The sequence below is a fragment of the Pieris napi genome, chromosome 18 (assembly GCF_905475465.1).
Source record: "Pieris napi chromosome 18, ilPieNapi1.2, whole genome shotgun sequence".
In the NCBI taxonomy this organism is placed as follows: Eukaryota; Metazoa; Arthropoda; class Insecta; order Lepidoptera; family Pieridae; genus Pieris; species Pieris napi.
In genome coordinates, this window is record NC_062251.1 from 9,470,027 (window position 1) to 9,484,061 (window position 14,035).

Consider the following 14,035-nt stretch of genomic DNA (forward strand, 5'->3'; position numbering starts at 1 on the left):
AGCACACGCGCTCTTACCTCGATAATTTCTAACCTTGTTACTTTATCCAACTTAGATTAAATGTTTTGTTTTTGGGGTATAATTATTAAAAGAACCTAACATGTAAAAATCGTTTTGTTTAAATGAATCACAAACACAATGAAAGGAAAGCTTCAGAAGAATATTATGAAGATAGCAGATTTTAGAACTGAGCTTGCCGATACTTTATGTAGATATCAAAGTCACTCGAAAAATAAAAGGGGAAGACCCAGTACCAACAGTCGACAAGACACTACAGTACCTTCTAAAAGACCCCGGACAGGTGTACAAGTACTTCCCTCTACTGATGTGCGTTGCGATTGTATTGGTCATGAAAAAATATTTATGGATTCTAGAAATAAGTGTAAATTTAATGTAGGAAACTTACCTCCGGTTCTGTAAAAAGTGTAAAGTGTTGTTTATGCGATTATGCGCGTTATGCGATAATAAAAACAATCAATGTTTCGCATTATTTCATGCATAGGTATATCTGATTTCTTTATGGCGTTAATGCCTGAAGTACCAAATTGATACCTGTTTTTTTTTTCTAAATAAATATGTAAAATAAATATTGTGATTTTTTAGCTATTTTTCCCTTCATCTAGACCCAAGCAAACACAGTAATATTAAAAATAAATCACTTTCGTAAATCAGGCTACTAAGGGTTAAGTCAGACAGCAGAAATACCATATCCTCGAAATGACTTAAGCACGTTTGATAAGTATCGTGTGTCGATACTTATAAAAGATACCACTAAATTTGAGACTTCTATGAATGATGTGGAACGGCTTGCGTGGAAATCTTTTGTAGCAGTTGTAAAGCAGGAAATCCTGGGAAATCATAAGGCTGAGAACTATGTAAAATTAGTAGAAGATATGCTGGTTCGATTCAACGATTTAGGCTGTAATATGAGTATGAAATTTCACTATCTCAACAGTAATGTAGATCAATTCCAACACAATTTAGGAGACCTAAGCGAAGAACGAGGAGAACGATTTCACCGAGACATAAAAACAATGGAGAATAGATACCAAGGAAGATGGGACACTCATATGATGGCCGAGTACTGTTGGGGAATCATGCGAGATTGCCCAAGTCAATGTAATTCGAGAAAATAGCTGTAAAGACAATTTCTTGATGTTTAATGCCATAAAAATATATATTTATTGTAAAAAATGATTTTTTATTTATCTCGGAAACTAGAGCTGATAGAAAAAAACCGATAACATTTTTGATTTCACCATGTCTTACATGCTTGTAGGCATCAAAATGGATTGTAGAAATAAACGTCATATTGATAAGCTATTGTTAAAACGGTTAGATGTAAAGATATTTTATCTGTTAAAGTAGTTACTGGTGAATCTGTGTATCTTAAATTGTTTGATTCTGAAATGAATTTCCGATTTGAATTTGTATACCAGATGGTACTCGTAACGCCGTTCACCACATACGCACTACACCAGGTCTCCCGTATCTTGCACTCGACGTCGCATAGCTCCCTGATACGCTTATAGTTGTTAAAAAAGAGTTTGAACCTATGATTGTTTCTGGTGTAGCTAGACCATCAGAAAGTCAATGGTCTCCTCATTTACATTTGGCTCCAAAGAAAAATAATGGACGGCATCCGTGCGGTGATTATCGCAAACTGAATTATCGCACTGTACCCGACAAATATCCAATCAGACACATCCATGATTTTACTTCAAACATTTCTGGTTTTAAATCTTCTCCGCCATTGATCTGGAGAAAGCCTACACCTACTAGTGCTGCCATCCATAGACTGCTATCACGACACTCTTTGGATTATTTGAATTTCCATATTTGGTCTCGGAAATGCGAGAAAAAAACGTTCCAAAGATTTGTTGATGAAATTACACGTGGGTTGGATTTCGTCTACTGTTATGTCGATGGTTTCTTGGTATTTTCCAGGAGCGGTGAGGAGCACGAGTAACATTTACGCGAACTTTTTACGGTTATGGTAATTAAAATACGGTATACTTGTAAATACTTCCAAATGCGTTATTGATGTAAAGGAAGTGGAATTTTAAGGCTACTCTATCTATGAAGGTGGTACGAAACCGTTAGCCCAAGGTGCAATTTGCAATGTGCAAGGTTCAAGTTCAAGGTGCAAATTCTCAAAGAGAAGCAAGAGCACGAAGTAAGAAAAAGAACAAAGTTATGCCCGTTTTAAAGTACACAAAAATATTCACAAAGGTGATCCTTCAACTCTTTGTGCTAGTTTTGATCTCGAAAAAGTATCAAACACACCTTTTGCCCAATCTATGCTTCTGTACTACAGTAGAAAACTAGCAGTGTATAATTTATGTGTTTACGAAAATGGAACCCGTAATGTTTTCTGTTTCTACTGGGATGAGAGCAACGGAAAGCGTGGCGCTAACGAGATTGCGACTATAATGCATAAATATATTCAATCAGTGGATGCTAGAGGCAACGTCACTCGATTACTTCTTTACTGCGACTGTTGTCCGGGCCAAAACCGCAACTATACTGTATTGGCAATGTTGCACTCCTCATTACAAGAGTGTAAAAATATAAACACTATTCAAATAAACTTTCTCTTGACTGGACACACTTACATGCCCGTGGATAGTGTTCATGCTATAATTGAAAACAGATTAAAAAATACAACTGTTTATGCCCCATCACAATGGTTTACAGTTATTGTAACGGCTAGGCAGAAACCATCACCTTTCGCCGTTGAGTTACGAAGATTTTTATAAATGGGATAGTATTAGTGACAAATATGTTAAGGGTAATCTAACAGGAAAAATAAGCAAGATCCGTGTTATGACTTTCAGAAAGGACAAGCAAGTTGTTAAATATAAAACATCTATGAATGCAACTGCAGCATCTTTTGATGTTGAAGTTCAGTCAAAAGCTAAGGTATCACTTTTACCCTGTAATAGATCTCAGCTGCTCACATCAAAAGCAAAATATGATGATCTAGTCAAACTTTGTACTGATAAAGTCATGAATTTGTAAACATTCCATGTGCAACAAACGTCAAAGATTGTCTACCTGAATCAGATATTGAAGATAGTGAGTGAGTAGATGAGGTGCCGTCTCAAGAACTTGTAGAGTTAGCTTCATCAAATAGCTTACATTCTAAACAGCCTTCAACAAGCTCTGCTGAAGTGCAACCATCTACATCTGGTCTTCATCTGGATAGGGGCCGCTGTGGTATCAGCGAATCATCCTCACCCGATGTTGCTCCCAGTGTCCTAGCTCAATCACTAACACCTACGGTACCAGATACAGCCATGTCTGATACAGATGAGTCAGATACTGAGGAAAATGAATGGAAAAAGGTGCTTTACCCAGACTCCCGTCATAGAATACTTTGATAGCATAAATTTTGAATCTAAGCAATTTATGCCAAGTAGGACCAGACCTGTTACTTATTTTACGCATTTTTTTTACCACAACGTAGTAGATCTCATAATACATCAAAGTAATAATTACGCTGAGCAAAATCGCAGCCGTAGCTGGACGCCTGTTGACACTGCTGAATTAAACGCTTTTCTAGGCATTATTATTTTGATGGGACTCCACCCACTGCCAACTATAGATTTATGTTGCTCGAGTCATCCATTTTTTCGTAATTCTGAAATTGCATCTATTATGACATGGAAACGATTCAAGAAGGAATTAGAAAATCTACATTTGAACGACAATTTGAAAATGCTGCCGAGAGGAACACCTAATTATGACAAATTGTATAAAGTTCGCCCGCTTCTCGAGATACACAACAAATCCTGTCAAAGTGCTGCAAAAACTACAACTTCCCAATCTATAGACGAGTCGATGATACAATTCAAAGGCATTTCATCACTAAAACAGTACATGCCACTAAAACCTACCAGCTTTGTTTCTTAAAGTTTAGTTTAGTTAATTTCTGTATTCAATTCATGCTAATAAATGAAAAAAAAAAAATAACAAATGGAGCTGTAGCTCCTGATTCCCCTGAAGCCTCGACATCAAAATCTATAAAGACTAATAGATATTAATACACAGCCTTACTCTGATCTGCAGTTTATGCGAGGTGATAATAGATTAAAATGTATGTTCGAAAACATTGCTTAACAAAAAGGTAAGCTACAAAAAAACATGAAAAGTGGATTATTAATTTTAATTTTGTGTACGAAATTTGCTTTGTTTCAGAGGGTGAGTCACAAAGAATTGAGTCTCAGTGGAGGGCAGTAAAAAGACTTTTAAAAAAAGATAATTATAATAACACTGAAAATTTTACAGATCATATCTATGAATATTTATGGTTTCGAAACGATATAAAATATTAAAAAAAACCATTTTGGAGCTAATTAAAGTAGAACCATAGAGATAGTGGTAGAGTTGGAAGAGAAATCATCGACTCTACCGTAGAGTCAGTGGTAGAGTTGGTAGACTTTTAAATATGCAAAAGAGGAGAGTGAAGCCTTCGGACAGTGAGGATGAAGGAATGATCAGGGCCCGCTCCAATTCGAGGAAGCGGGCTTTTTAAAAAAAAACCGATTAGGGATGGGGACGAGGACGTGTCTCCTCCTCCTAAGGGTAAGCCGCCAAAGGAGGCAGAGGGAGTTACAGATGACAATCAGTCATGCTTCTGAAAATACTATACCTCGAAACATAGAATATATGATCAGAGAAACATACAACTGGTTTTGTCTATCATCAAAACGTCAAGATGAGTATAGAAAAATATATGAGACAATAAATTGCGACAAAGCACCTTTGAAAATACTTAAAGTGTGTACGAGTCGATGGCTTTCCAAACACCAAGCAGTCTTTCGTATTTTACAGCAATGGGATGAACTGAAATTGCATTTCTCTATTTGCAAAACTTGAGAAAACTTACTCAGCGGAACTTCTCCATTCTATGTTCCAAGATCCAAACAATTTGCTTTACTTAACATATATTCATAGCGTATTAGGTGACGTTATATAGCCTTAAAAGTATTTGAGAGTGAAACGCCGATCCTACAAAATTGAGGACACCCTTACTTTTCTTTTGCGATCGATATGTAGACGAGTGATTTATAAGCCTGCTAACATAAACGTCCTAACTACGTTTATTCAGGAAAGTCATCTCAATCCCTTCACGACACTTGGCTATGCTTTTGAAACTTGTGCTAGCAAATTACACTTAACGGAGGGCGATATCAAACTGGTAAAAAAAAGGTGCATTGATTTTACAGTGAAGCTTTTTTAGCATCATCTTGATGGTTGGAGGTCTTCCACAGTCCGTTTCACAAGGCATTTTCTTTTGCGAACTAGCGAACTGTGGAATCGGCTCCCGGGGGGGGTCTTCCCTCAGAGATACGCCCTCCAAATGTTCTAAAAGCGAGTCTACTCCTCCCTCAATGGCCGGCACTAAAAATGGGTGTCTATGGGCTGCGCAGACTGCCCTTTTTGGTCGTCAAGCTCGTTTGCCCCCCTATTTTATTTAAAAAAAAATATATATTAAAATCTTAAGTAAAATGAACAAGCCGTCTGTAAGTGAAGTTTTGCGAACTAAAACTAATGATAATGATATTATTGATCTAGCAAAAGAAACTTCATTCCTATAAAGATGCTGCAAAACAAAATCCATTTGAAGAATTTTTAGCGCCATGAATTTAATAAAATCAAAATTACGTAATCGCATGGGGCTAACAACATTAAATTCTATTTTAATGATTAAATGCACATTAAAAGGAATGAACAAAAAATGTTTTGACTACGAGTTACCATCAGACTCTCATGAAAAATGGAGCAAAATAGTGACGGAATGGTACCCTAGAGATGGAAAACGAAGAAGAGGTCGACCACGCAAGAGATGGGAGGACGAACTGAAACTAACAGCAGGCTACAACTGGAGAAGAGTCGCAAAAGATAGAGAACAGTGGAAAGGGTTAGAGGAGGCCTTTGCGAAGAGGCAAACCGAACTCCGAGATATACTCGAGTGAAAATATATTAAAGTTCAGATATATAAAATTACAGAGTTTCGGAATTTAAAGGCTATATTATTATTATACTATCAGATGTACTCGGACTTATTGGAACCAATAAATCATACTCATTTAAGAGTAACAGTGATCCACAACCTTCAACCTCAACATCCGGGCAACATCTTGATAGTACCATGATACCATCTCTAATTTATAATTATGACGACGACGCGGATGAAGACGAAACAGTAGATTTATAGTTTATGTGCTTTTAGAGGCCAATAATTAGCTTAGCATAGGGTTTACTTATTGAAGATTGTTTTAATTACATAAAATGTACATATGTATTATTAATAATATAATGTTTGACATTTGACACAAAAATGTGGTCACTGAAAGTTATCGTCCCATCATTACCTAACGAGATACTTTTCGGGATAGCCCAAAAGGGGGAGCTCGTTTATGCGAATAAAGAATATAATACCTAATTTAAAACTCTTCTGTATAATCATTTCTTAACCTTATCCTATCCTGATCAACCGTGACTTGTATAAATCTTGTATTTGTAAGATTAGCTTTTAAGTTTTTAGTCTGTTATTAATATTTTTTTTGTATTACTTTAGATTAAGATACTATATACATATATTTTTTTATATAACATTTGGTTCTGCACTTCTCGCACGCATCATGTTTCTTTATTTTTTTAGTTTTTCTCTTTAACTAGGGTTGCCTGGAAGAGATCGCTTATTAGCGATAAGGCCGCCCGTTGCATCCCTTATAATTTTTTTGTATTGTGTTTCAATACGTTTTTTTTAGGTTTTTCTTCATACCAAACAAACTTTCATCATCTAGCGACTTCTAGCGACTTTTTAACCTAACCTAGCGACATTTGCTTTAATCGAGTTGGCAACACTGTTCATGGGGCCGCTTGCTTTAAGCGAGATTATTGTGTGAAACAATTTTATTTAAACAACAATTCGCTCATTACTTTGAGACGCTTATTTCGCGTTGAATACGATTTACACGACTTAAGTCAATGTACGAGTTCCTTTACTTGTTCCTTTATTAAAGAAATGGGTGAAGAAGTTCGAACAGACGGGACCCACTAAATGTGAAGCAAACCGACGGCCAACGGACTTCTCGGAGCGAAGGGAATGTGCAGGTAGTTTCCGCTTCTGTTCGACGTGATCCAGATTTATCGACGCGCAAACGTTCGGCTGTATTAGGACTATCTCGCACATCATTACGCCGTATTTTGAAATTAGATTTGAAGTTACATCCATATAAGATCCAGATAGTGCAAGAACTAAAACCTAACGATTTGAATTTGCGTAAGTCGTATGCCGCAACAATGTTAGATCGTTTCAGTAATTATGATAACCTCTTATTTTCCGACGAAGCCCATTTCCACCTCAACGGACATGTCAATAAAAAAAAATTTCGTTCAAATTAGCGAAAATCCTAAAGCTAAACACGCGAGGCCACTTCATTCTCCTAAGGTAAGTATGGGCTGCAATTTCAGCAAAATGAATTATTGGACCCTGTAACGCGACAGACTCGCGTTGGCGTAAACAATGTCACACTACTGCCAAGACGCATACACGCAACGCACACATAGAAGCGCGTGGCTTCTATATAATGCGATGTCCGATCAAGCTCGTTGCAGGCTTTTTAGAAAGGGACGAATTTCCCCTTTCGACGGAGCAACCCACGTGCTTAGCTCACAGCATATGCGAGCGTTACACTGTTGCTACGTTTTAGCTTACTTATCGAACTATCACCATGTCAAATTATATTGATCCTTCCCGTCACGTTCCCCTTAACAGAGGTACATTCAACTTCAGCGATATCGACGAGGTTCTCGAATGGGTTGATTTCTTTCAACCAAGCGATGCCTTATTCACGATTTCCGAGTTCCAGCGACTAACGGGTCTAGACTTCCTATCGGAATACAGAAATGATTTTGGACGTGAATATCAACCACCTACAGACGACGTGCCTATGGTTGAACCAATACCCGAACCTTCTCCGGATTTTAAAAGAGAAGTTTTGTTCTACTGGGGTGAACTTCAACATAACCCCAAACAGAAGAAATTTATGGTTTACACCACGCCAAGAGACGTCGAAGAGTGGAATGAGAAATACGCTCCACGGGCTCATGCTTTGTCCCAGATGGACGAACTTGACAGTGTCGAGAGTGCGCCTCAACATCTTGAGAGCCAATGTGTCCTTCCTAATGACGAAAACTGCTCTCAGACATCTACCGAACCACAACGCCATCAGATGGTATCGGTAACTTCCGCAATAGCCAAGCTTAGCACCGGAAGAGTCACTACTACAGCTAGTAGGACCGTCATTGACACCATTGATCAAGTGGCAGCGCCAAAGACACTACAACAAGTGTCTGAAGAAGGCATGACAAGCCAGAATCTGTCCGATATTATGACAGTGGCTGATACGTATCGAAGGGATCCATCCGCCGGAGCAATCCGGAGTCCACGGAGGACCCGGTCGAGCAGTAAACTAGACGAAGTCTTAAGAACGAGACACCCTAAGACTGCGCCCGATCTCATTGACATAACAAACATGGATCAATCTGGGCGGCGCAAATTCGCTGCAGACAAAGAGTTCATCTGCCTCGAATATCATGGCAAGATGTATGCAGTTAAAGCGCAAGACCATTCTGCTGCGCTGCGCTATCTAACATCGTTTACTACTTGACTGACGTGTTATGCTGAAGGAAAACAGCAAAATTAAACAAACCCGTCCGGTGATAATAGACGTTAATCCATCCATCATGGCCTGAGTCATAAAATTGTTGGCTTTGACGACCCAACACCATAAAATAAATAAAACTTTATAACACACTACCGCCGCCGCCAGACTGCGCCCGGTGCTCCAGTCGAGCCTCCCATTGCGACAAAAACTGGCCCTATACAAGATCTATATAAGACCACATCTCACGTACGCGGCGCCCGCGTGGTACGCTCTCGCGGCCGAGACGCACCGGCGTCGGTTGCGCGCCGTGCAGAGCACCACCCTTCGACGTATCGTCGACGCGCCGCGTTACGTGAGAAACGCGACCATCTCGAGGGACCTAAGACAACAAGGTCTGGATGACTTTATCGGCGAGCTGGCGAGGCGCATGTTCGAGCGTGCGGACGCCTCCGGCTTCGAGCACCTCCGGCGCCTCGCCCCGCATCATACTCGGCCTCCAGACCACAGGCGAGCCTTCCCGCGCGAGCTGGTCCGCGCGGAGGCTGAATCCGACGAATCCACATAAAATTACGACAACATCCAAGACTAACGGGCTGGACCCCTCCCGTCGGCGTCTCGGAGCGCGCAGAGGATTCGTCCGCTGGTCTGCCTCGCTGGGCTTCCCTCGGGTAACCGAGGGTCTCACCTGGTGTGGTACGACCGCGCCCGCGCGCGCCCGTTACCGCCACGGGGGGGCGCCACCAGCCCCACGGACATGACACGAGAGACGCTGCGTGAGCGAAGACGCTCCGCAGCGCAAACGAAGTTCAGGGCCGCGCCAGGCCCAACCTAACGACCGTCCCGCCGTTGAGCGGGACGCGTACCCCGCAACCCCCCGCAAGCTCATGGGCGTAACGGGGTTTCCAGCGCCACTCAAGGGTGATTGCGCGGAGGAAAGCAGTTAGCTCGTTGCATTCGCTAGCTAGACGTCTGCAAGTACGATAGCCCACCGGGTCGTCTGCTTGTGGATCTTCAGTAGCTTTTCTTGACCGATGCCCCGCGTCGTTAAGTTAAGCCTTAGCTAGGTGAACATAAGGGTTGCGATGCCCCGCGTCCTCCCTACGGTTCAATGTTAGGTTAGTCGTATTGTACCTACCTACTGTAATGTTTTCAATATTGTAACAAGAAGAACAATAAATTACTTTCTTAAGGACAATTGAGTTTAATTCTCAACACGCCCTTACAACCCTACTTTTTCGAAGATTCTCGCGGCCGTTCGGTTAATTATTCTGCTGAGTATGTGAAAATGTTACGGGTGTTCTTGGCACCGATGCTAATGGAATTTTCTGTCTACAACCGTAACACACGGTTTCAACAAGATGGAGCCACTTGTCACACATCCAAGGAGTCCATGCCGGTGGTCAAAGAAATGTTTCCGGAAAAGCTGATTTCCAGAAGAGGCGACATCCCATGGCCACCCAGGAGCCTAGATCTGTCCCCAGCAGACTTCTTTTTATGGAGATTTAAAGAGTCGTGTCTACATCCATAAACCAAATACACTACATCAACTAAAAGAAAGAAGAAGAAATGTCGGCAATCTCGCAGTCTCTTTGCCGTCGAGTATCCGAAAATTTAGGTACTCGCTTAGAAGAGTGCAAAAGTCGAAACGGTGGCCATTTAGATATTATTTTTAAGAAATAAATTCCAATTAACAAGCTTGCTTTTAAATAAATAATTTTTAAAATATTTCAAATGGTTTTTTTTATAATTTTTTTTAAATGTTTACTAATTCTTGGCCCACCTTGTATAACGCTCTGGTGCGCAGTCATGTTGAATATGGCATTATGATATGGAATCAACTATATGCGATCTATTCGCAAAGCGTTGAAAGCATTCAAAGGTCTTTTACGCGACACTTGGCTTTCAGTATCAAGCTATCGATACCGCAGAGAAATGCAAATTACGAATTTCATGAGGAAATGAACACTCTATACTTGCAGCAACGCAACGACCAGCTACCTGAGAGGAGAATGCAGTCGACTTCTTCAATAAATCCTTCAAATAATGTTAACAGACCTTTCAGCTTGCCAGCTCCGCGACCCTTTACTTTCCCTTAATCGCTAAATTATATGCCAGGAACTTCTAGACCTATGTTTCAACCGCCTAGGCCAATACAAATTTGGAAACCGCAAACGCCTTTTATTCGTGGCCCCACGCGAACACAACAAGTTTTCGGTGCACCACCACCCAACTATAGACCTCAAAGTAATGTGTTTAGAATGCCCCAACAGAGAGGTTTCCAAGCCTCGAACAATGGCCCTCAGCCTATGAGTGTTGCTATCCACTTTGTTACTAAGCCCATACCTAGACCCCTGACAGGACACGACTGGACAAAGCAAGGCAATCCACCGCCGACTAATTATTTTAAAACCCGAGAAATGAACTTTAATGACACTGACCATTGTGATTATTACGTCTATAATTTTCCCTACAAATTTATAAAAATAACATCTCGTATTATAACCCTTTGACCAGGATGGCTCGTCAATATAACGAGATGGCAAAAGGCAATCACTTACTTGTGGACATATTCTGTCACAATATTAATAAATTCATCAGTGTCATTAAGACATCCTCCATCGTAGGTTAACTGCTGACCCTTGTGGCCCTGGTTGCTATACCTAAATGACCCACCCTCATCGTTAAACTGGTGTCGAGGAACTTCTTATTTTTTTACTATGTTACCTTTAATAGTCATAAGCTTTTTCATTATTGTAACATTAATTTTGCAGTGTGCACATAGTTATACGTTAGAATCCAGTTCAAAACTCTTAGTTTTAAGTTTATTTTTGTAAAGATTGTAATGTGTTTTGTGCATCAAATAAATAAATAAAATAAAATATAATGACTATTACGACTGTTATGAACCAACTTACGATGAACCTACATATCACCAAATGTATGAGCAACAACTTTATCATAATGACTATGTACCTGCTTATGTAGAGGAACCTCAAGACGAGGCTCCTGCTGAAAATCAGGAATTTCAGACCACTCACAAATCAGACAAACAAAAATAGAAATAAATTTACAAACACAAAAACAACTTGAGCTCCTTAACAATATGAGCTCCTTCAACTAATCATACAAGGCAAAGTGGCAGGTAGAAGGAGACCTGGCCGCAGACGCACGTCCTGGTTGAAAAACTTGAGACAATGGTTTGGTCAAAGCACCAAGTCATTGTTTAGAAGCGCGGCATCCAAAATTAAAATAGCCATGATGATCGCCAACCTTCGCAAGGAGATGGCACTATAAGAAGAAAAACAACTTCCGTACATACAGATTACAAATCCACCCTTAAAACTATTGGTTGATACAGGGTGAATCAATCATTTATAAGCCCCGAGGCTGTAGAAAAATTATATCCTAATACTACGACCCTTTTGAGGTTACTAACATTCGACCACTCGAAATGATTATTCCATAACTACGTAGTTGGTCCCAAAGTTCTGTCACTGGCACATTATTTCTAAATTTCGAGCAGTATTTTATAAAAAAGTTATTGCATTCTATTTTGGAATGTTTGACTATTGTTTTTAAACAAAAAACAATAACTTTCCGTAATTTTTCACGATATAGTGGACATTGAAAGAAGACCGAATAGTTGTTATTGTGTTGCACCGCTGTGGGCACTCGCCGAGTACTATTTTCAAGTTGCTCAAAAATTTGAATATAATGCTCACGTTTGTGTACGGTACTATTGATAGGTACCTTGAAGTCTCCTGTGTTAAGGACAATAAAAGAACTGGTCGGCCACGCTCCGCAAGTACACCAGCAGTAATCAAAGCGCGGATAGTAAGAAATTCTGTCCGAAAACAGAAGTTGATGGCTTTGCAGATGGGTGTCAGTAGGAAAACAATAAAAAAGGTTTTAAATGAAGATCTTGGTCTACGAGCATACAAAAAAAGAGTGGGAACTTACTTAATGCTTGTCTAAAAGCAATAAGGCTTAAGAGATCGCAGGTGTTGTTTAAGCGGTACGCGAAAAACCGACACCGTGATCCTCTTTACGGACGAAAATTTTTTCGATATTGAAGAGAAGTACAATAAACAGAATGATACAGTGTACGCTAAAAGTTCTGAAGAAGCTGAAAATAAAGTTCCGAGGGTGCAACATGGACATCATCCATCATCAGTAATGGTCTGGTAGGGAGTGTCCTATTACGGGCTAACTGAGGTTCATTTTTGCGAAAAGGGGGTCAAAACCAGGGCTAAGGTGTATCAAGAGACGGTTTTGGATCGCCTTGTCAAAGACCTGTCCAGCACCCTATTTGCGGGACATCACTTCGTGTTCCAGCAGGACTCTGCGCCTTCATACAAAGCCAAGACCACTAAAGCCTGGTTTGAGCGTCAAAACATCGACTTAATTAGACATGAGGATTGGCCTTCCTCCAGTCCGGAACTTAATCCTTTGGACTATAAATTTTGGCAGGTCTTAGAGAGGAAGGTCTGTGATACACCCCATAAAAATTTGGAGAGTCTGTCTCGTCGTCGTCTTTAAAAGTCGTCTTTAAAAAAAATCAGTGACTGAAATCGACATCGACAAGGGCCTGTATTAAAAATAAGGGAGGTCATTTCGAATATTTTTATGCTATTCCTATTCCTTAATTAATGTACTATGAATTCATATATCACTCATTAAAAACTGATCAGTACTTTTGTTTTTATCATTATTTCCATTTCTGACAGAACTTTGGGACCGACTACGTATACCATGTTTTCGCGAATTTAGTGAAGATTGTGATATAACCTTGTTCATATATACATTTCACAACTATTTCGATGGCTTAATTGGTCTCGACTTGCTGGAGAAACTGGAATCTAGCATTGATTTAAAAAACAAAGTCCTAGTTACACGGAGATCTACCAACCCCTGCGGATGATTCATGGAACTGTAATATTTATGAGGAAATAATACCGGCCAATAGGCCGGTATTATTTCCTCTAGAATATTTCGTGTTCCGATTAACTTTCATGACGGTGACGCATTTGTGACTGAACAGACAATATCTAATTGCACTATCCATGACTGTCTTACTAATGTAAAGAACAACCGAGGTATTATTGAAATTACCAACCCGACTAAACATGATGTTGTATTTTCGATGGACCGACCAGTTAGCGCCGAACTATTTAATACCCAGTGCACGCGCACTCAACAACATACCGATAGCACATCCGAAGTACTTTCGCGATTACGTACGAACCATCTGAATCCTAAAGAACGAGCCAACCTAGAATCACTCTGTGTTCGATACGCTGACGTTTAGTTGACAAATTTGTTTCGTTTTAGTAGGTGACATAAAAAAACGACCA